Source organism: Lampris incognitus, chromosome 2 (assembly GCF_029633865.1).
Source record: "Lampris incognitus isolate fLamInc1 chromosome 2, fLamInc1.hap2, whole genome shotgun sequence".
NCBI lineage: Eukaryota > Metazoa > Chordata > Actinopteri > Lampriformes > Lampridae > Lampris > Lampris incognitus.
Window position 1 is genome coordinate 82,911,589 of NC_079212.1, and position 22,767 is coordinate 82,934,355.

Genomic DNA, 22,767 nt, shown 5'->3' on the forward strand with positions numbered 1-22,767 from the left:
CTGGTAGCATTGACTTCACACATTATGAAGACCCTGGAAAGACTCATCCTAGAGCAGCTTCGGCACACGGTCAACCCACATTTAGACTCCCTCCAGTTCGCCTACCAGCCCCCACTGGGAGTTGAGGATTCCATCATTTTCCTTCTTAACTGTGCCTACGCCCACCTGGATAAGTCAACAAGCATTGTGAGGATCATGTTCATTGACTTCTCTAGTGCCTTCAACACCATCCAGCAAGCTCTACTGGGTGAGAACCTGACAGCAATGCAGGTAGATGCCCCCCTTGTGTCCTGGATTGTTGGCTACCTTACTGGTAGACCACAGTATGTGCGCTTGCAATACTGTGTGTCAGACAGAGTGGTCAGCAACACTGGGGCTCCGCTGGGGACAGTCCTGTCTCCCTTTCTTTTACCCTCTACACAATGGACTTCAACTACTACACAGAGTCCTGCCATCTTCAGAAGTTCTCTGATGACTCTGCTATAGTCGGATACATCAGGAAGGGTGAGGAGGCTGAGTACAGGGCTGTGGTGGGAAACTTTGTCATATGGTGTGAGCGGAACCATCTGCAGCTCAGTGTGACTAAGACAAAGGAGCTGGTTGTTGATCTGAGGAGGGACATGACACCAGTGACCCCTGTCTCCATCCAGGGGGTCAGTGTAGACACTGTGGAATACTACTACAAGTACCTGGGGGTGTATATAGACAATAACCTGGACTGGGCTAAGAACACTGATACCCTCTACAAAAAGGGACAGAGCCACCTCTACTTTTTGAGGAGGCTGAGGTCCTTTAAAATCTGCCAGACAATGCTCAAGATGTGGTATGAGTCTGTGGTGGCCAGTGCTCTCCTGTTTGCTGTTGTGTGTTGGGGCAGCAGATTGAAGGTAGCGGATGCAAACAGGCTCAATAAACTGATCCACAAGGCCGGTGACGTTGTGGAGATGAAACTGGATTCTCTGGAGGCGGTTTCTGAGAGGAGGACGCTGTTGAAATTATGTGCCACCATGGACAACGTCTCCCACCCACTCCACGACGTGCTGCTTGGGCACAGGAGTACCTTTAGCAATAGACTCATTCGCTCAAATGCACTACAGAGCGCCACAGGAGGTCATTCCTGCCTGTTGCTATCAAACTTTACAGCTCCTCCCTCAGAATGTCAGACACTTAGAGTTAATGGTCATTGGACTGGCCCTTCGACTTGTTTTACCCTGTCTGGTTTTGTTTGTGCTGTTGTTTTCTGCTGCAGTAGGGCAGTATAGATAGGGTGTTATGTGCACCATGCTTGTTGATATATTTTGTTATTATTTCTATTTCTTATTTTATCTTTTATTTCGATTTGTTTCTTTTTCTTGTTTTTATTTGTTTCTATTTTCTTGTTATCTTGTATCTTGTTCGTTTTTAGTTTTTTCTTACTAGAGCTTGAGTGTCTATAATAGAACCCAATTTCTCCTCGGGGATGAATAAAGTGTTCTTATTCTGATTCCGATACAAGCGGCTGAAACGAGTTTCCTCCGTTGAGGTGGTTCGGGCATCTGATTGGGATGCCTCCTGTGCGCCTTCCTTTGGAGGTTTTCCGGGCACGTCAAACTAGGAGGCCGGGGTAGACCCAAAACTCGCTGGAGGGACTACATGTCCAATCTGGCCTGGGAACGCCTCAGGATCCCCCAGGAGGAGCTGAAGGGCATTGCTGGGGAGAGGGACATCTGGAGTGCCCTACTTAGCTTGCTGCCACCGCGACCTGACCCCGAAGAAGTGGCTGATGAGATGAGATCTTTGAAATTATGAAACTGTTAATAATCCTTTTTATGTTTCAAAAAAACAAAAACAAAAAACAAAACTTGATACCGCCAGCAATGCAATTGTTTTTTTTAAATAAATTTATTTCTGATTTTCCCCCTTTTCTCCCAATTTAGTGGCCAATCGATCCCTATTCTAGTTCAAACACCCATTTTTGTACTGCATGCGTTCGCCAACTGCATCTCTCCGACCGGCAGTCTCGAAGGAGACTGCCTCGCCACTTTCGTGACAAGGTGAATCCAGGCTGAACCACTGCTTCCCCCCCCACACCCCACCCACACCCCACCCCACACCACACCACACCACATCACACCACACCACACACACACGCATTCATGTGACGAACACAAGCCGACTCCACCCCCCTCCCGAAGACAGCGCTGCCAATTATCGCTGCTTCACCGAGTCCGGCCATAGCGGGCAACTGCATCGACACAAAGCCGATGCTTAGACCGCTACACCACCGCGGACCCAGCAATGCAATTGTGCGCAGGATTTTATTTTGCAATAGGCTTTAAATGTGCACTAATGTTGCTGCCTTCCCACATTCTCATACAGGTATATTTAGTAGGCCAATAATAACGGCAAACAGTTACCAAAAAGTGAAGGGCCTCTCCTGGTTGAATAGATTTTTTCTCTCTCTGCGATTTGTAGATGGCCTTTTTCAAGATGTAACAAGTAGGTAGAATTCTTTCAGATGAAAAACTCTGTACCATTTGTGAAAGCAAAATTCTCGCACGTTGCAATCTTTCTCTGAGTGTGAATGTATCATATGACATTTGAGGTCACCTGACCTCAATTTGGAATGAAGTCAAGTAAACATCACAAATAATTTTTTATTTGTTTTGATCAATAATAAAACTATACCAGTTTAACCTCAGTTATTGACAAGATGAACAATATAAAACAACTGACAAATACACCATGTTGTCATTTAAGTTCAGTTCATCATTTAAACCACCATGTGGCAATATTTGCAAAGTTGGAGTGCCTTCCTCATCCAAAAATGACTAGTCAGGATATACCGCTGCTGAATTTAATTCTTTTCTGCAATGCCATGGAACTGTATCACTGAAACATTATGGCCATAATCACTCAAATGCACTGTTACTGTTGATCACAGGCCTTGTAATTGTTTTCTCTGGTGTAAACTAGCTCCTGCTGTTTGAACGGTCCTCTCTTATTGCAAAACAAAAAACACAGAGCTAAAATAAAACCCCCGTCATTCCTTCTCATTGGGCTAGCTTATTGATTGTTTTATTGACCCTGACGTTTTTCCCATATAAACTCTCCCGCTGGGCATTTAATCATATGCTCATTGAGTATTAATGCATAGGGGATGGCACAATTGACACACCTTTTACTATGCAGGGTTGGTGGACACAAGAAACTTTGTCCAACCTCAAATGAAAGAACTTTTATGAGGGCAAAGAGAATGGAGTTAAGACTATTTTTGGACCAAAATGAGACCTTTGGACAAAGATGAGACTAAACCAATTTCTCTTTTAAACGACCTGGTTGATAATGTAATTATAATGTAAAATATTTTACATTCTTTAGTTAATAAAGGGCTGCAATGACACAAGAAGACCAATTGTCTCGATGTTCAATGTTCATATCCCTTTGACACGAAAATTTTCCAGGAGAGTCCCTCCTCAGCATCTCATGCTATGCACCAGGTTATGAGTTAGAAACGGTAAGAATAAATTAAATTCAGCCCAACAACCTGTGAAGTTAATCAGTAAAATCCTAATTTTTTTAATTAATCCTAAAACTTTAAACGATCAGCATAGAGAAGGTCAATTAAAAAGTATTAAAGACTATCCTATCAGGGGCTAAAGGGTTATTATAACCTGACTGATAAAAGGGGCTTTTGGAAGTTTCTCCGATTATGGAGCTGTGTACAGTCTATGGGTTACAATACAGGACAGGATGAAAATGTATTACAGAGGTTCCTGAAGCTTCCCAGTATTGTGCAATCATCCTCTGAATTTTATAAAACAGCAGCCAATTCTCTGTATGGTGAAAGTGAGAGTCTGAGGATAATATGGCAAAGGGACCTGGACACTGAGCTTGATGAAGAGTATGGGAGAATATTGTCCAGAACGTGGGCTGGTCAGTAAGGGATAATAAGAGCAAATTTACACATTGTAAAATAAGTCACAGGTATTACTGGATTCCAGTCAGACTTAAAAAGCTAGGTCTAATTCAAAGCAATGAATACTGGAACATTCTATGGGTACTTTGGTACACCTCATGGGGGACTGTCCACTAGTTTCCCCATTTTGGACACGAGTGGTAGGGGCAATTGAGGAGTGGTTGGACCAGCCCTTGCCAAGCTCGCTACGTCTCTGTCTTCTTGGAGACAAATCTGCTCTACCAGCTGGACTCACAAACGCACAGTCTTGGTTAGCCTTTGCAGGCTTCCATAATGCAGCCAGAGTTATATTAAGGAACTGGAAAAATACAAGCACACTGTGCTATGAGGACTCGATCGAACTCATATCAGCTACAGCCTCATCTGAGTTGGTGATAGCTAAAGTGAGAGATTCTGTGTCTAAATTATCTGAAATGGGGGTAGCTGTCACAGCCTCTCGCCCTTGACATCAAAGCGATCGCCCTTGACACCTGCTACACCAGCTGACACCTGCTACACCAGCTGACACCTGCTGCCCCCTCCTTCACCCCGGCACACCAGCTGACAGCTGCTACACCAGCTGACACCTGCTGACCCCTCCTTCACCCCGGCATGCCAGCTGGCCATCAAGCAATCGCCCTCACCCTTAAAAGGTCTCCACTGTGGACCAGTCTTCGCTGGAACGTCGCCATTCATGGACTTCTGCCTTCCTGCCTACCTGCCACTGAGCCAACTCCTGCTCTACCCCCGAGATCGGTCACTTCAATAAAGACTGGATTCTTCCCTTACCTGGTTGTCCCGTCTGCTTTTGGGTTCTTTCCTGATACGTGACAGTACGTTCCAGCCACTATGGACCCAGCAGACCATTCCACCACAGACCTGGCCACGGTCTGCCAGGCTGTAGCCAACCAGGAATCGGTCCTTGGCCAGCACAGCCAGGTGCTACAGGAGATGGCTGACGCCCTCCGTGAGCTCAGCTCAAAGATCTCTGGAATCCAGACCCAACTTAGAGACTCCGCTAGCCCGGGACCCGCCCCTCCAGCTCCGCCACCCTCAGCACCATCAACTTCGGCTAAGGAACCATGGGTTGCCCCGCCCGATAAGTATGATGGAGATTTTGGACTTTGTCGCCCGTTTTTGATGCAGTGTGAGATTGTTTAACCAGCAGCCCCAGTCATATTCCACGGATGGAGCCAAAGCCGCTTACATCATGGGCCTTCTCCGGGGAAGCGCTCTGGATTGGGCTACAGCGGTGTGGGAGATGCGGGCCTCCACTTCCTCATCCTACGCTGAGTTCACCACTGCTTTTCGCCAGGTTTTTGATCATCCCGTGCGGGGAAAGGACGCTTCAAAAAGACTGATCTCTCTCCGCCAGCGAATCCATAAAGGACGAATTGGTTTCCTACCCCGACCCTGGAGGGTTGGAGGAATTGGTTACCCTGGCCATTCGTGTGGACAACCGTCTCCGGGAGCGGAGGAGAGAGAGGACGCGCCGCTTTCCTGATCACAACAACTTTCCACGGGCCACACCTCCAAACTCTGGGGGCCGAGCTCGCTCGACTGAGGCTGCCGTCCTCCGAGAAAGCCCGAGGCGTGACTCCTTGCCACTCTTGCCACTGTGAGTCTGGACCAGCCTCTTGAAGCTAATGCCCTGGATGGACGTCTCCTGGCCCGGATAACCTCTAAGACCGAGCCTGTGCGCCTCCTGTTGTCGGGAAACCATCAAGAGGAGCTAAGTTTTTTCGTTATCAATTCTCCATTTGTTCCCATTATACTTGGTCATCCCTGGCTGGTTAAGCATAGTCCCCATATTGATTGGTCATCGGCCAGAATTTCAAGTTGGAGTCCCGTCTGTCATGCCATATGCCTCCAGTCTGCTCTGCCTCAGTCTGTCCCCAGTCAGGTGTCAAGCTCTGAGACCTCTGACCTGTCACTGGTGCCTCCAGAGTACCGTGACCTCCAAGCCGTGTTCAACAAGCAGCAAGCTCTCTCCCTGCCTCCTCATCGCCCCTATGGTTGCGCTATTGACCTGCTGCCGGGCGCTCCCCTCCCCAGCAGTCGTCTATATAGCCTCTCCAAGCCTGAGCGGGAGTCCATGGAGAGGTACATCAAGTACTCCTTGGCGGCTGGTCTTATTCGCCCGTCATCGTCACCCCTTGGTGCGGGGTTCTTCTTTGTGGCCAAGAAGGACAAAACCCTCCGGCTGTGTATTGACTATAGAGGCCTCAATAACATCACAGTCAAGAATAAGTACCCTCTGCCCCTCATGACTTCTGCTTTTGATTCTCTCCAGGGAGCCACAGTGTTCACTAAACTAGACCTCCTTAATGCTTACCACCTGGTCCGGGTTCGAGACGGAGATGAATGGAAGACTGCCTTCAACACCCCCCTGGGGCATTTTGAATATCTGGTGATGCCGTTTGGTCTCACTAATGCCCCAGCTGTCTTCCAGAGTCTGGTCAATGACGTCCTACGTGACATGTTGGATCGTTTCGTTTTTGTTTACCTGGATGATATCCTGATTTTTTCCCCGAGACCTGTCAGAGCATGTCATGCACGTCCGCCAAGTCCTTCAACGGCTTCTGGAGAACCGCCTTTTCGTAAAAGCAGAGAAGTGCGAATTCCACGCCCCTTCAGTCACCTTCCTGGGCTACATCGTGGCCGATGGGCAGAGGAGAATGGACCCCGCCAAGGTCAGAGCGGTTCTTGAGTGGCCAAGCTCGACCAGCCGTAAGCAGCTTCAGAGGTTCCTCGGTTTTGCCAACTTCTACAGACGGTTCATCCGCAATTACAGCCGCGTTGCGGCCCCACTAACCGCTCTTACCTCCACCTCCAGACAGTTCCTGTGGACCCCTGTAGCAGAGGCAGCTTTCCAAGCCCTCAAGCACCGCTTCACCACAGCTCCTATCCTCATCCAGCCAGACCCAACCAAACAGTTCGTTGTAGAAGTGGACGCCTCTGAGATTGGGGTGGGGGCGGTCCTTTCTCAGCGCTCCAGTGAGGATGGCAAGACACACCCCTGTGCCTTCCTGTCTCGCCGCCTCTCCCCAGCTGAAAGGAACTATGATGTGGGGAATTGTGAGCTCCTGGCGGTGAAATTGGCACTGGAGGAATAGCGACATTTTCTGGAGGGGTCTGAGCTTCCTTTTATAGTGTGGACTGACCGTAAGAACCTGGAACACATCCAGTCAGCAAAGCGACTCACCGCGCGCCAAGCCAGGTTGGCGCTCTTTTTTGGTCGTTTTAATTTTTCTTTGACGTACATGGCTCCAGGAATGCCAAGCCCGATGCTCTGTCTCGTGTGCATGGGGAGGAGTCTGAGCCCAAGCTCCAACCTGACACCGTCGTTCCCTCTACCTGTGTGGTTGCGGCTGCGGCTGTCACCTGGAACATTGAAAGGGAGGTCATGGCAGCACAACAGACTCAGCCTGACCCAGGTAACGGTCCCCCTGGGCGCTTGTTTGTTCCAGATGCTGTTAAATCTAGTGTGTTGCAGTGGGCTCACTCTTCCAAACTTACCTGCCATCCTGGAGTAACCCGTACCCTAGCCTTCCTCCGTAGGCGGTTCTGGTGGCCTTCCATGACGGAGGATACTGGGTCTTTTGTTTCTGCCTGTCCTGTTTGTGCCCAGAATAAGCCCTCCACTCGGGCCAGTGCCGGTCTGCTGCGCCCCCTGCCTGTTCCACACCGTCCCTGGTCGCATCTGTCCTTGGATTTCGTCTCTGGTCTGCCCGCCTCCGATGGTAACACCGTTGTACTGACTGTTGTTGATCGCTTCAGTAAATTTGTTCATTTTTTGCCCTTGTCTAAACTGCCTTCTGCTCGAGAGACTGTGGATCTGCTGGTCAGGGAGGTTTTCCGGGTCCACGGTCTTCCCCGTGATATAGTGTCTGACCGTGGCCCCTAGTTCACTTCTGTTGTCTGGAAGGCTTTCTGCTCTGCCATCGGTGCCACCGTCAGCCTGTCATCGGGGTTCCATCCTCAGACCAACGGCCAGGCATTGGCGACTGTTCTCCGCTGTCTGATGTCTGCCAACCCATCCTCTTGGTCCTCACGACTTCCCTGGGTAGAATATGCCCATAACACCTTGCCATCGTCTGCTACTGGGTTGTCCCCTTTTCAATGCCTTTACGGCTATCAGCCTCCCATTTTTCCTTCTCAAGAGGTAGACATTCCGGTTCCGTCTGTCGAGGCCCATGTCCGTCGGTGCCGTCGGACCTGGCGGCGAGCCCGTGCTGCACTGCTCAGGGCCTCCGGCCGTTACCAGCGCTTGGCGGATCGTCATTGCACCCCTGCTCCGGACTACTCCCCCAGTGACCAGGTATGGCTCTCTACCAAGGATCTACCCTTGAAATCGGACGCTAAAAAACTCTCCCCCAGGTATATTGGTCCCTTTCCCATTGTCAAAGTCATTAACCCCTCTGTGGTCCGTCTGAAGCTGCCCCGCAGTCTCCGGGTTCACCCTTCCTTCCATGTATCCTGCCTCAAACCTGTCTCTACCAGCCCTCTAGTTCCTCCGGCCCCCCCGGCCCCACCTCCTCGTATGATCAATGATCATCCGGCTTACACCGTTCGTCGTCTCCTGGACTCTCGTCGCCGCGGTCGCGGCCTGCAGTATCTCGTGGACTGGGAGGGATATGGCCCGGAGGAGAGGTGTTGGGTCCCTCGTCGCCTTGTCCTGGACACGAACCTCATCCGGAACTTCCACAGGACGCACCCTGACGGGCCTGGTAGGTCGCCCGGTGGCACCCCTCGGAGGGGGGGTACTGTCACAGCCTCTCGCCCTTGACATCAAAGCGATCGCCCTTGACACCTGCTACCCCCTCCTTCACCCCGGCACACCAGCTGACAGCTGCTACACCAGCTGACACCTGCTGACCCCTCCTTCACCCCGGCACGCCAGCTGGCCATCAAGCAATCGCCCTCACCCTTAAAAGGCCTCCACTGTGGACCAGTCTTCGCTGGAACGTTGCCATTCATGGACTTCAGCCTGCCTGCCTACCTGCCACTGAGCCAACTCCTGCTCTACCCCTGAGATCGGTCACTTCAATAAAGACTTGATTCTTCCCTTACCTGGTTGTCCCGTCTGCTTTTGGGTTCTTTCCTGATACGTGACAGTAGCTTTCTGAGACGTATTAGTGGTACGGCTCATTTAGGAGAAGGAAAACCCTTGATTCAAAACCTCCGCTGCCTTGCAGGTATACTTGTCTACGGGAAAGCTTCGGGAAGAAACCCTGAGGAACAATCTGCATCCGTCTCCATTGCCAGTCATCTCGCTTAGTCTTGCCACTGGTAGTAGGTGGTCTCGGACAAGAGAGTGGGGTTGATGATGCGCAACTCTTTCTCACTTTAATCATCGCGCAAGTCATCAGTCATCCATCACAGATTGACTAGATGGTCCTCGTCACTGTGACGGACGAATAATGTGACACACACAAATGTATGGTCACATTTTGTGTTTAAAATTAGTGATGTGTTTTTGTTTGTGTGCATCGGATTCACTGTATAACTGTGAAACTATTCTTCATACGTCCGCCACAAGGAGGCGCTCTGAATAAACGGGAGCGCTAGTTGGTAAAGTTGGGCCAGCCAGGCTTCCGTTCTTCAGTCAGAGAACAGTCTGATTGGCGCGAACACTAACGTCTCCTGTCTCTCTACTTATATCTGTTTAAAGCAGGTTAGTAGTGTATATTACTCTCACCCAGCGCACTAAATGTAAATTTAACATGTTTAGCTGTATTAATCTGAATTTGATGTCGTCTTAAGTTGGAAAAATACGTGTTTACAGATGCAGCAAACATACGGATGTTTCCCTCCGTCCAGTATGGATGGAAGCTAGCCTGAAAGACAGCAGGCCAGCGAGAAAGTGGCGTTCGCGCCGTCTGTATTTCCTTTTGTTATTTTCATGGCTCACTGAAAACCTTTTATTTTGAGAAAACATTGGAAAATAAGCTATGTTACATACACCTGGAAAACTTAATGTATAAATGTTAAAAAACGGAAGTTATTTGAATGTTTATTAGCTTACATGTCATCAGATTCAGTTCAGTAACCTTTATTTACACTTGACTGATTCACAATAGCCACGTTCAGAAGGGTGATTTGTGGCGGTACTATATGTCTGAACTGAGAATGTGAATTTAAAGCATCTGCCTGTGGTTACATACCTGCAGTTCTTCTATTATTGTGTTTTGATGTTGTTTTAAATCAGTAGGCTGGTTCCATTATAATTATAAATGGTTGTTTATATTTATTAAACAAAAATGTTTAATAAAGACAGAGAACAGCCTGATTGACGCAAACACTAACGTCTCCTATCTCTCTACTTTTATCTGTTTAAAACAGAGATTATATTCTGTCTCCACGGGTACCAGCCGGTACCTGTAACAGAAAATTGGGGGCTCGCCCGGGATCCACCCTACCGCACGCCACACAGGAGCTGATCCAGTGATTGCTGAAACCCTGGACCAATAGGGAGCTGATGCTTCAGGCTGTGACACATTCAACCGAAGCAGCTGCTGCTGTAACAACTTACATAAGTTGCAAAACTGATGAAGAATCGAGCCAGAGTTATACTGTATCCCCGACCTACTAATGACTGAGGGTAGAGACTGAACTGTAGTACATGAAGCCTGCCATCCACTGAGAATAGCGACTGTGACTTTGAGTTTGACTCTGTGGTCATACTTGGGGAATAGGGAATAAGTAGACATGTCGGACAGTGAGTGAAAAAGCCTGGTGTGGTCCATCAGGAAGTGCCTTCTCTCTCTTTCATCTGATGAACTTTTCCAGGTTGCCACGAGTGTGGGGCCAGTGCCAGACAAGGACCAGTCAACGCTGCAAGCAGGAGATGAAGAAGGTTGCTTTGAGTATGTTCAAGCTTTCATGTATAGTAAATCTCTACTCGAAAAAGAAGATATGGGGATGGTTCAGTTGCTAATATTGAAAGACAATGTTGATCTTATGATAGCGAGTCGTCCTAACACATCACATGTTGGTTCAGATGGTAACATTGAGTCAAATAATAACCCTCAACCTACTAATAAAGACATCACAGGAAGTATAGTCTGTAATGGTGTATCTAGCTCTAGCTTCACCCCAACCATTGATTTGATTCCTCCAGCCATAACTAATGTCACCCTGCCTATACCAGATGCTGAGTTAAAGACCATGCTTGCAAGCTATAAGGAGCTTGGTAACAAACTCAGTCAGTACATGACTATGTCGACCCCACATCATGTGCTACCAACACCTACACTGACGTCACTCAATCGCGGCAACACACCACACACCGGCAGTGAGTCCGTACAAGCCGCACATTCAAAACATGAGAAGGTAGTCTCCCTAAAAGATCTTTCGTACCTTCACCGCAGGGAGTTTAAGATTCAAGGGGGTCAGATTGGTGACCAAGTGTCAGACATCAGCTATAACAGTGCCTGCAGACAAATTGAGGAGGGTTTAAAAGAACAGTTCAGCGAAGCAGAAATAATCAGGGGTGTGATAAGGTCAGTTAAGCCAGGAAATTTCAAGGACATGCTAATGAATAAAGATGATTTAACAGTAGAGGAACTCAAGGGATTTCTCCAGTCCCACTTGGGAGGGCCAAAGTAGCATGGAACTTTTCCAAGAACTAGTGTGCGCCAAACAAAATGATAAGGAGCCCCCGCAACAGTTCCTATACCGAGTAATAGGACTAAAACAAAAGATCCTTCTCGCCTCAAAACATGATAGTACAGATGTGAAGTATAATGCAGACACAATCCAAGATGTCTTCCTTCACACAGTTTACCAAGGCCTATGGCACAAACATGATAACATCCGTCGCGAACTTAAACCACTACTTTCAAATTGCAAAGTATCTGATGAAATAATACTAAAACACGTGATGAAAATAACAAGCGACGAAAACGAGAGACAGCGTAAGTTAGGCCAGGCCCCACGTCAAAGACAGGCAAACGTGCACAATGCTGAGCTCGAGGTTAACGCTACACACAGCTCAAGTACCAAGAGATAAGTCTGAGCAGAAACACACGCCAGACATAATCCAACAGCTCACAGAGAAGGTAGAGAAGCTTTCCAGCATAGTTGAATCAATGACCGAGTCACTCCAGACATAACAGCAACAACATGTTTCAGGGGCACCCAAGTAGAATGCCACCTAAGAAAAACAGACCCTATGGCTGTCCAAACTGTAGTGAAAAATACATTCCGAACTGTCACCATTGTTTCTACTGTGGTGAAGGAAGGCCACAGAGTAGTTGGCTGTCTCCAAAAAATACAGCACGTCAGGGAAACAGGAGCCGGTCTCTGCCGAGGGACACTCAGTGACTGGGCCTCAACCGCTGTCCCAACCTGACAGCACTAACAAAACCAATCCCAGTATAGAGGGCCCTAACACTAGAAACACTGGATTAAATGAATACAAATTAACTGGTGAAAAAAATAAAAACAGGCCAGGAAAAATGTCACTTCTATCCTCTTCCAACCTACCAGTGACTAAAAATTAACGGGTCGCAAAGCTTGTAGGAAGAAAAGTACTCACCCAGTGTTGTTTAAATGGTCTGGCCATGAATGTTCTGTTTGATACTGGAGCTCAAGTCAGTATAATAGACAGGGAGTGGAAAGATAAGTACTTACCTGAAACTGACATTAGAATGCTCACCGAAATAATTGAAGATGAGGAAGAGCTTGCAGTGCATGCAATAAACGGAGACCATCTTCCATTTGATGGCTGGGTCCCTATCACCATAATTTACCTGGAAACGAAGTCCCTAACTTCTCTATCAGTGCTCCTTTCCTTGTGAGCAGCTTCACTATTGAACGCCCACTGCTGGGGTTCAACGTAATCGAGGAAGTGATCCTGGGCCAACCAGAGAAAGTGATCCGACTCCTTGTCACTCTCCTCTGTGGAGCAATCTCAATACCTGCTGATAAAAGCAGAAACTCTTGTAAACCTCATTCAGACAGGCAAGCCCAAAGTATAATAGGGGCAATTACGTACTGGCAGACAAGAAATGGTCATCCCAGCAGGCCAAGTAGCCTGCAGTGCCAAGTCCCACCAAACATGGATCTGGCTGATCCTCGGGTATTGCTTGAGCCAAAGGGGGATGATTCACGACTGACACAACTGGATGTGGGAGAGGGCCTGTTGGAAATTAAAAACCAGAGGAAACCGTTTGTAGCCGTGCCTGTGGGGAATAATACAAAACATGCTATCACTTTACCAAGAAAAACCGCCCTTGGCAGCATCCATCTCATTGAAAAAGTGATAGAGACAGACTCACCTGACAAACATAAGATCAATGTCAAAGTTAACAGTGTTACTCCCCCTCCCAAAGACACCATACAAACAACTTGGCAGCCACCTGGACGAGGTGCAACAAGAGAAAGTAAGAAAAAGAAATAAAGTTATCTGAGGAATCAGCAGCTTTTGCTCAAAACAATGACGACATTGGATGTATCCCAAGTTTTCAGATGCGGATAAGCCTCAAAGACGATGTTCCGGTACCGAGGACATATTCATCAGTGCCAAGACCACTGTTCAAAGAGGTGAAGGAGTACATTCAAGAACTTATAGTAAAAGGCTGGATAGTTAAGTCAAAGTCTCCATAAGCGGCCCCTGTCGTATGCGTTCGGAAACGAGATGGAACACTCCGCTTGTGTGTTGACTATCGCCTCCTGAACCAGAAAACTATCCCAGATCGGCACCCCTTACCCAGGATACAAGACCTGATAGACACCCTCGGTGGATACTCCTGGTTCAGTGTCTTGGACCAAGGCAAGGCATACCATCAGGGCTTCATTGCAGAGGGTTCGAGACATGTCACTGCCTTCATAACGCTGTGGGGACTCTACGAATGGGTTAGGATCCCATTTGGCCTTTCCAACGGCCCCGCAGCATTTCAGCGGAGCATGGAGGAGATGCTTGGCTCCCCCAGAGATGAAAGTTGCATGCCTTACCTTGACGATGTCCTCTGCTATGCAAGGTCATTCGACGAGCACCTGGAAGGAGTCCGCAGTGTCCTCAAGGCCCTCCCAATGCCACGGAGTAAAACTGAGGCCAGAGAAATGTGAACTCTTCCGGCGAGAAGTCAGATATGTGGGACGCCTCGTCTCTGCTGAAGGAGTAAGAATTGACCCGAAAGACATGGAAGCTGTACACTCCCTCGCCAGGAAAACACCGCAAACAGTTAGGGATGTCAGGAGACTCACTGGCTTCCTTGGCTACCATCGCTCCTACATCCAGGATTTTTCGAGGATAGCTAAACCCATCTATGATCTACTCCAAACAAAACCAGGGATGCTACAAGTCCAGACATGTGCAGGAAAGAGTAGGGGCCCACCGCTGCCTTCCAGGACGCCAGTGGAATGGACAAATGAACAACAGGAATCCAAAGGAGTTGAATCAAGATATATACCAAGTCCAGTTGCACTTGATTCAACTCCTTTGGATAACCATGACCTGGATGAATGAGAACATTCACAGACATGAACAACAGGAAGCACTGGAAAAGCTTGTCAACCTCCTCACTAACCCACCCGTGCTGGCATATCCCGACTTCAACCTGCCCTTAACACTGCACACCAACGCATCAGACCAGGGTCTCGGGGCTGTACTTTATCAACAGCAGAATGGCAAGTTGAGGGTCATCGGGTACGGGTCGAGGATGCTGACACCAGCCGAAATAAACTATCACCTGCACAGTGGGAAACTGGAGTTTCTTGCGTTAAAATGAGTAGTGTGTGAAAAGTTTAGGGACTACCTTTACTACGCTCCACACTTCACCATTTTCAACGACAATAATCCACTGACTTATGTCATGAGTACGGCCAAACTCAATGCAACGGGTTATCGATGGGTCGGAGAACTGTCATATTTCCAGTTTGACATCAAATACAGACCTGGGAAGTTAAATATCGACGCGGACACTCTGTCTCGGCTCCCGCTGGACACAGACAGATACGTGGAAGCATGTACAGAGGAGCTACCGCAAGATGTGGTACGTGCCACTTGGGATGGATGTCGAGCAGCTAAACGGAAAGATGTGGCTTGGATTGCCGCTCTGCAGATGTCCTCTCAAAATGCTCACCCGCAGCCTTATACAAGCTTACCCACTATCAGTCATGATGAGCTTGTCAGAGCCCAGCGAAAAGACCAAGCCATTAGTGAGGTGATAAAGTTGAAAGAGTCAAATACAACGCTGACAGATGACATACGGAAGGCAGTTGATGGCGTCACCCAGAGGATATTGCATGAGTGGAGCAAGCTACATCTGGAGGGGGGACTCCTCTACAGGCGAACAAGTGAGAGGAAGCAGCTAGTCCTTCCTACAAAGTATAGGAGCCTAGCGCTGAGACATCTTCATGGTGAGATGGGACATGTCGGGAAAGAGAGAGTCCTACACCTTGCTAGAGACAGGTTCCACTGGCCATATATGGTGAGGGAAATAGATGAATATGTGACTCGGAAGTGTCCTTGCATCAAATCAAAGAAGCCAGTAGCACATGTCCGAGCTCCCATGGGCAGTATCACGTCTAGTTCTCCTCTCGAGCTTGTCTGTATCGACTATTTACACCTGGAAACCAGTAGAGGAGGGTACGAATATATTCTAGTAGTGGTTGATCATTTTACAAGATATGCACAAGCGTCTGGAGATCCCTCTACAATCTACCAATACAACATCTGAGGAAAGACCAAGACAAAATAACAGACAACGAGGAGTGGCTAACACACAAAACCAGACTGAGGACAGTGATAATTCTGGGGACGACTCTGAGGAGCAGTCGAGCACGAGGTTACTGGTTAAGAATACCAACACACAGAACAGAACAAAATACCAACCTTGAACAACCTAGAATGGAATAAAATACTTACCGTGGAACACCTACAGTAATCCAGATGGAACCAGTTCAGGTACCTGAAAGAGAAGAACAATGTCCAGTCGGAATGAGTGTGGGAGATGAAGAACAAGGAACACAAAGGGAGAGACAAGTCGGACGGGAATACTTACCTGTTTCACCTGGACTGGGGAGTGAGAGCGAGCTTTCAGACCCTGAACAAGAGAGGAGGCCGTTAACCCCCCCCCCTGTATACACAAACACTAAGCTTAGGAGGTCCACTCGTGACAGAAAGCCGCGACAAATACTCACTTATGAGACGCTTGGTCAGTCGTCAAACCAGCCACAAAACACAGTTAATACAGTTGGCGTGTACACACACCACGTGGCTTAAGCAACGAGCTGAATGTGGATGTAATTCACGAGCTTTTCGCTGCATTTTTTAAATGTGTGCATATGTTTACTGCAGTTTATAAAGAGCGGGAAGTTTTTGCTTCTAGAAATTCGCCACGTTTTGTTCCTCTGTTTTAGTTGTGGTTTACTTAAGTGTTTTCCAGAGTGAATATGTACGTATGTATTCAATATGAATATATGTATGTAATAAGTATGTATGCTGTAAACAACTTTACTGAAGTGAGTGAAAGACATTATAGAGACTGATACCATGACGTCATATTACCTGTTTGATAGTGTAAGATTACAGCAGTGTATACAGCAGGTCAGCCAAATCGATGTAACAAGTCTTTGACTAGTTTGGTCAGCTCTGGACACCAAAAACAGTATGGCACTGTGCATGGTCCAGCTCCGCTAGCTTGTTTATATGACTCTATATCCACCCATCCATCCATTATCCAAACCGCTTATCCTGCTTTCAGGGTCACAGGATGCTGCAGCCTATCGCGGCAGTCATTGGGCGGCAGGTGGGGAGACACCCTGGACAGGCTATCACAGGGCCGGCACACACACGCACACGCACACGCACACGCACACACACACACACGCACATTCACCACAAGGGACAATTTAATACGGCCGAGTCACCTGACCTACATGTCTTTGGACTGTGGGAGGAAACCGGAGCCCCCGGAGGAAACCCACACAGACATGGGGAGAACATGCAAACTCCACACAGAGGACGACCCGGGACGACCCCCAAGGTTGGACTACCCCGGGGCTCGAACCCAGGACCTTCTTGCTGAATCTATATTAATAATCTATATTGAATAATGTAGTGAGCAGGTTTTGATATGTAATGAGCGCGCATGCGCGAGTGTTGAGACTTGAAGATATGCCTAGTAAAAGGTCAACGTTATGCCTTGGTCTCCGGTCCATTCATTACTAATATAAGTACTATAAAGTACAAGACATGGTGTCAGAAGTCGTCGTCCTCGCCTCTGAGATGAATACAATCACCCGACGCAAGTGAGCGGAATGGTCCGTGCAGTTTGACTACGTGAGAAAGAGCTTCTGAAGTGGCCGAGTGAGCTAGCAGAGCTAGCAGAGCTAACGTGGAGCTGCGATGACGCAACGTTGGAGAGGAGCATTGGGAAGGTAAAACAGAATGGATTCTCTATTTTTAACAAGTCCGCCTGAAGCATTTGACTTTGGAGACTTTGGTAGTGGCCTAATTGGATGCGAGGTTTTGAAAGATTCCGCATAGCGGCAGCAGGACTAAATGCAGAGTCATGAGTATCAAGCTAACTCGCTAGTTTACACTATGGGAGACATGGCGGAGGACGTTCTGAACACGTCAGCACTGACGGAGGAGGACAAGACAAAGTAGGACCAAGTAAAGCAAGCGTTCGATTGTAGTGGTTATGGGGATACATAATTCCCCTTATTGAGCCAGTAGGAACGTTAGTTTACAGCTGCTGTTTCCACGGTTCGGGTTTACAGTGATACACTTCCGCTGCGCGGGTTTTCGTTCTTGTTGTTATGGTGAAGGAATAAATGGTGCACGTTGTGTAGCCGAAAGAGAAAGTTGTCACGACTCCTGATTGAGCTCCTCTACACGATAAACACCTCATATGCAAGCATAATGTGCTCTAGGAAAGAGCTACATTCAACAAACGTAGCCAGGAGCCTGGTGAGACGGCTGAAGCGTTATTACTGCTGTGCATCAACTGGCTGAGCATTGTCACCAAGACGAGATGACCAGAGACCGCCTTGTGGTAGGTACCAGAGACCATGGACTTGCAGAGAAGTTACAGCTAGATTCTGAGTTGACTCTCGTGAAAGCTGTCACACAAATCCGCCAGAGTGAGGAAATTAAAAAGCAACAGCCTGCATTGAGACAGCAGCACAGATGGCACAGAGGCAAACATGGAAGCAGTTAGATTCAAGTTCAAACAGAAATACTCTCCACACGGAAAAGTGGTTTTAAACCAAAGGAAAGAGGGCAAAATAATGCAAATACTAAATGTGGCAGATGTGGGAAGACACATGAAAATTCATTCAATGCACGTCCCGCGCGCACTGCTGAGTGCAAGAAATGTAAGAAAAGGGGGCATTTTGCCGCCGTTTGTGAAAGGAAAATGAGAGTGGAAGAAATTAAGGAAAATGACTTGGATGAAAGCGTAGAGACACTGTTCCTGTGCACAGTGAATTGTACAACATCCAACACATTCTGGCAGAAATCGGTTGCAGTGAATGGTCAGCAGATGACGTTCAAGTTGGACACGGGCGCTGCAGTGACAGCTATCCCGGCACATTTTTATTCACAAAAGCGACATGGAAAGCTGCTACTGACAACCAAAAGACTGTGTGGACCAAGTAACTCTCCCATAGAGGTGAAGGGACATTTTACTGCGGATATTAGTCACAATGGAATTGTAGCGAAGCAGCGAGTGGATGTTGTGTCAGGGTTAGTGACTCCTTTGCTTGGCTTACCAGCGATACAAGACCTCTGCCTGCTCAGCCCTGTGCAAGCTATCACAGCAGCTGAGGTAAGCTATAAAGAACAATATCCCAGAGTTTTCACAGGCTTAGGTAAGCTAGAGGGAGAATACAAAATTAAATTAAAAGAAAATGCCACTCCCTTTAACCTCGCTGTGCCACGCCGTGTGCCATTGCCCTTAAGAGGAAAAGTTCAAGAAGAGTTAAAAAGGATGGAGGAAATGGGCATTATTTCTTCCACAGAGGAAGCTACAGAGTGGTGCTCAGGAATGGTCGTAGTACCAAAACCTAATGGAAAAATTAGAATATGTGTCGACCTAACCCGCCTGAACGAAAATGTGTGCAGGGAGCGACATATTCTTCCAGCTGTTGATGAGATGCTAGCTAAGTTAGCTGGAGCTATTATTTTTTTCCAAACTGGATGCCACTGCCGGTTTTTGGCAGGTGCCTTTGCACAAAGATTCAGCTCCACTCACCACCTTCATCACACCATTTGGCCGTTATTGTTTTAATCGGCTTCCCTTTGGAATATCATCCGCGCCAGAACACTTTCAGAAGTGTTTAACGCAGATGCTTGATGGCCTAGAAGGAACTTTGTGTCATGCGGATGACATCCTGGTGTTCGGTGCCACACCCAAAGAGCATGATGACAGGGTGCATCAAGTGTTGCAAATACTGCAGCAGCAGAGCCTAACTCTGAATGACAAATGTCAGTTCGCAGTTGTCAGTTCAGAGGGCATACAAGCAGATACTGAGAAGATTACGACAATTAGAGAGATGCTACCACCCAAAGATGTGGCTGCCGTAAAACACTTCATGGGGATGGTCAACTATGTGGGGAAATTCTCTCCTAACATCGCAGAGCTCACTGGGCCAATCAGAGAACTCCTGAAAGCAGAAAACATGTGTACGTGGGGAGCAGTGCAGCAGTGTGCCTTTGAAAAGAGGAAAAACGAGCTCAGCTCATCTACTGTCCTTGCCCAGTACAGTCCAGAGAAACCGACCAGGGTGTCAGCAGATGCATCGTCTTATGGATTAGGAGGGGTCTTATCTCAGCTTCAAGAATCTGGAGACTGGAGGCCAGTGGCTTTCATATCTCGCAGCATGACTGAAACAGAGCGCAGATATGCCCAAATTGAAAAGGAGGCCCTTGCTGTCACCTGGGCTTGCAAAAGATTTCAGACCTACCTCCTGGGCCTACACTTTGTGATGCGAACCGACCACAAACCGTTAATCAGTCTTCTCAGCTCAAGGCCGCTGGATGACGTCCTGCCTCATATAATGCGCTTCAGATTGAGACTTCTGCGTTTTTCCTACTCAATCGTACATGTACCAGGGAAAAATCTTATTGCAGCTGATGCTCTATCAAGAGCTCCACTCCAGCGTACTACAACAGAGGAAGACCTTGCGCTTCAGAACGACGTCACAGCTCAAATCAATGAGGTCATTCAGCAACTCCCGGCCTCACCTGAGAAGTTGCTACAAATAAGAAGAGCACAAGAAGAAGATCCAGTGTGTAAGCAGCTGTCCTCCCTGATCCACACAGGATGGGAAAGAAGCAGTTCTGCGCCACAGTTAAAGCCTCTCTGGCAATACAGAAACGACCTGTTGATGGTGGATGGCCTGTTGATGAAAGGAAAGAGAATACTGATTCCAGCAAGCATGCAACATGTCGTCTTGGACAAAATTCACCAGGGTCACCAGGGAATGGTGAAAGGCATGGCCAGGGCCCATGAAGCAGTGCGGTGGCCTGGGCTGACAAAACAGATCAGAGAGAAGGTACGTCAGTGTGAAATTTGTGCTAAAGAGAGTCAAAATGCCACAGAACCTCTGATGACCACACCCTTGCCATCATGCCCATGGGAACGGCTAGCAGCTGACTTATTTGAGTGGAAGAAGGGTCAGTATTTAGTAGCCATTGATTACTATTCAAGATACATTGAGGTTGCCAATTTAACAAGCACTTCAGCAACAGCTGTGATTGTGAAAATAAAAGTCATCTTTAGCCGCCACAGGGTGCCGGATACACTCGTCACAGACAACGGACTGCAGTTAGCTGCTGCAGAGTTCGCAGATTTTGCTAAAGATTACAACTTTCAACATGTTACCAGTAGCCCCCATTACCCGCAAAGCAACGGGGAAGCTGAACGTGCAGTAAAAACTGTGAAATCCTTGTTGCAGAAGAGTGAGGACCCTCACAAAGTGCTTATGGCGTACAGAACAACTCCTCTTGCCCATGGAGTACCACCGACACAGCTCCTGATGGGGCGCAACATCCAAACACCCCTTCTGGTGTGTCCACGCACTCTCAAACCAGCATGGCCAGACTTGAGAGCTTTTGACTTGAAAGACCAGGAGCTTAAAAGACAAAAGGCTGAAGGATACAACAAACGACATAGAGCACGGGAGACACCACCACTTCAACCAGGTCAGAGAGTTTGGATACGGAATGTTCCACACACAGGAGTCGTCTCTGGATCAGCAGGGACACCACATTCATACGTGATCCAAACCTCAACAGGCAGTCTCCGAAGAAACCGTTCTCATTTGAGAGTAGTGCCTTCACCATCTGGAAGCCAGCCGGACTCTGGACTACACACCAGAGTTGGCAGGGCAGTCAAGCCTGTTAAAAGACTGAATTTGTAGTTTAGTGTTGCGAGTATACGCGGAGCAGAATAACCTCCATACCACAACAGAGAGGATCAGGTAGTCTACCCTACCTCTTAGTTAGGTTATGTACTTGTCTTGATGTGTTCATAGGTAAAAAAAAAAAAAAGGAAAATGAGATGTGAAATGTGAAGTTCATTTAACCAGTTTACATATGCTCACGTTTACAGAGATGTTTAAGGTGCCAGCTGTTCCCCTGCCTTGTTGGTAAAATCAGCATTAGGCTTTACTAACATGATTTAAGTTTTCTGCAAAGATCCTGAAAGCATCAGTTTAAAAGGGGGAGATGTAGTGAGCAGGTTTGATATGTAATGAGCGCGCATGCGCGAGTGTGGAGACTTGAAGATATGCCTAGTAAATGGTCAACGTTATGCCTTGGTCTCCGGTCCATTCATTACTAATATAAGTACTATAAAGTACAAGACAAATAATATATATATAATATTAATCTGTATTGAATCTATATTAATAACTATTTATACAGCACTTTGCAAAACAGTTACAAAATGCTGTACATACATAAAACAATATTAATTAATAATAATACAATTAATTCTATGAATATTAGGGCTGGAAGATAAAGTAAGCTGCAGCATTCCCTGGTGGTAAGAATTCTGTTGTGATTTTATGTTAAATAAAGTTACTAACAGCGAGCTATGCTATGGTTACTAAATAAAAATGGAATTAAGAAGTGTTTTTAATTCCATGTCTTAATGAGAACAATTAAAAAAAATGCAATGATATACATGAAACATCAAACAAAAAGTTAGTGTTGATTTAATGTCAACCTATTTGTACAATATTCTGCATTGCCTTCATGATTCCTATTAATTTGTAATTATGCTACCATTACCCTTACACCTACAATCCATTTGATCAGTTTCTTTTTTTTCCCTGAAACTTTGCTTCCTTACTATGATCACAATAAGAAGTGATGGAGTACAGCAGAAAATGGTTTCCATCTGCCAAATCTCAGTTGTTGCAAATCCAAGTGGCGACGAGAGAGACCGTGAGATGCATACATGACTGTTGTGGTTGTAAATTGTATATTGACGCTTCTCTCTTTGCCTTAGTGTTACTTTAGGTTGTCTACCAGTTCAGTCAGAAGTCATTATGGTACTGCCAGTACGGTCAGAAGTCAGTACAATACTACCAGTAAGATTAGAACTCAGTACAGTACTACCATTACGGTCAGAAGTCAGTACAGTACTACCTGAACAGTCAGAAGTCAGTACGATATTACCAGTAGGGTCAGAAGTCAGTACGATACTATCAGTAGGGTCAGAAGTCAGTACGATACTACCAGTACGGTCAGAAGTCAGTACAGTACTACCAGTACGGTCAGAAGTCAGTACAATACTACCATTACGGTCAGAACTCAGTACAGTACTACCATTACGGTCAGAAGTCAGTACAGTACTACCTGAACG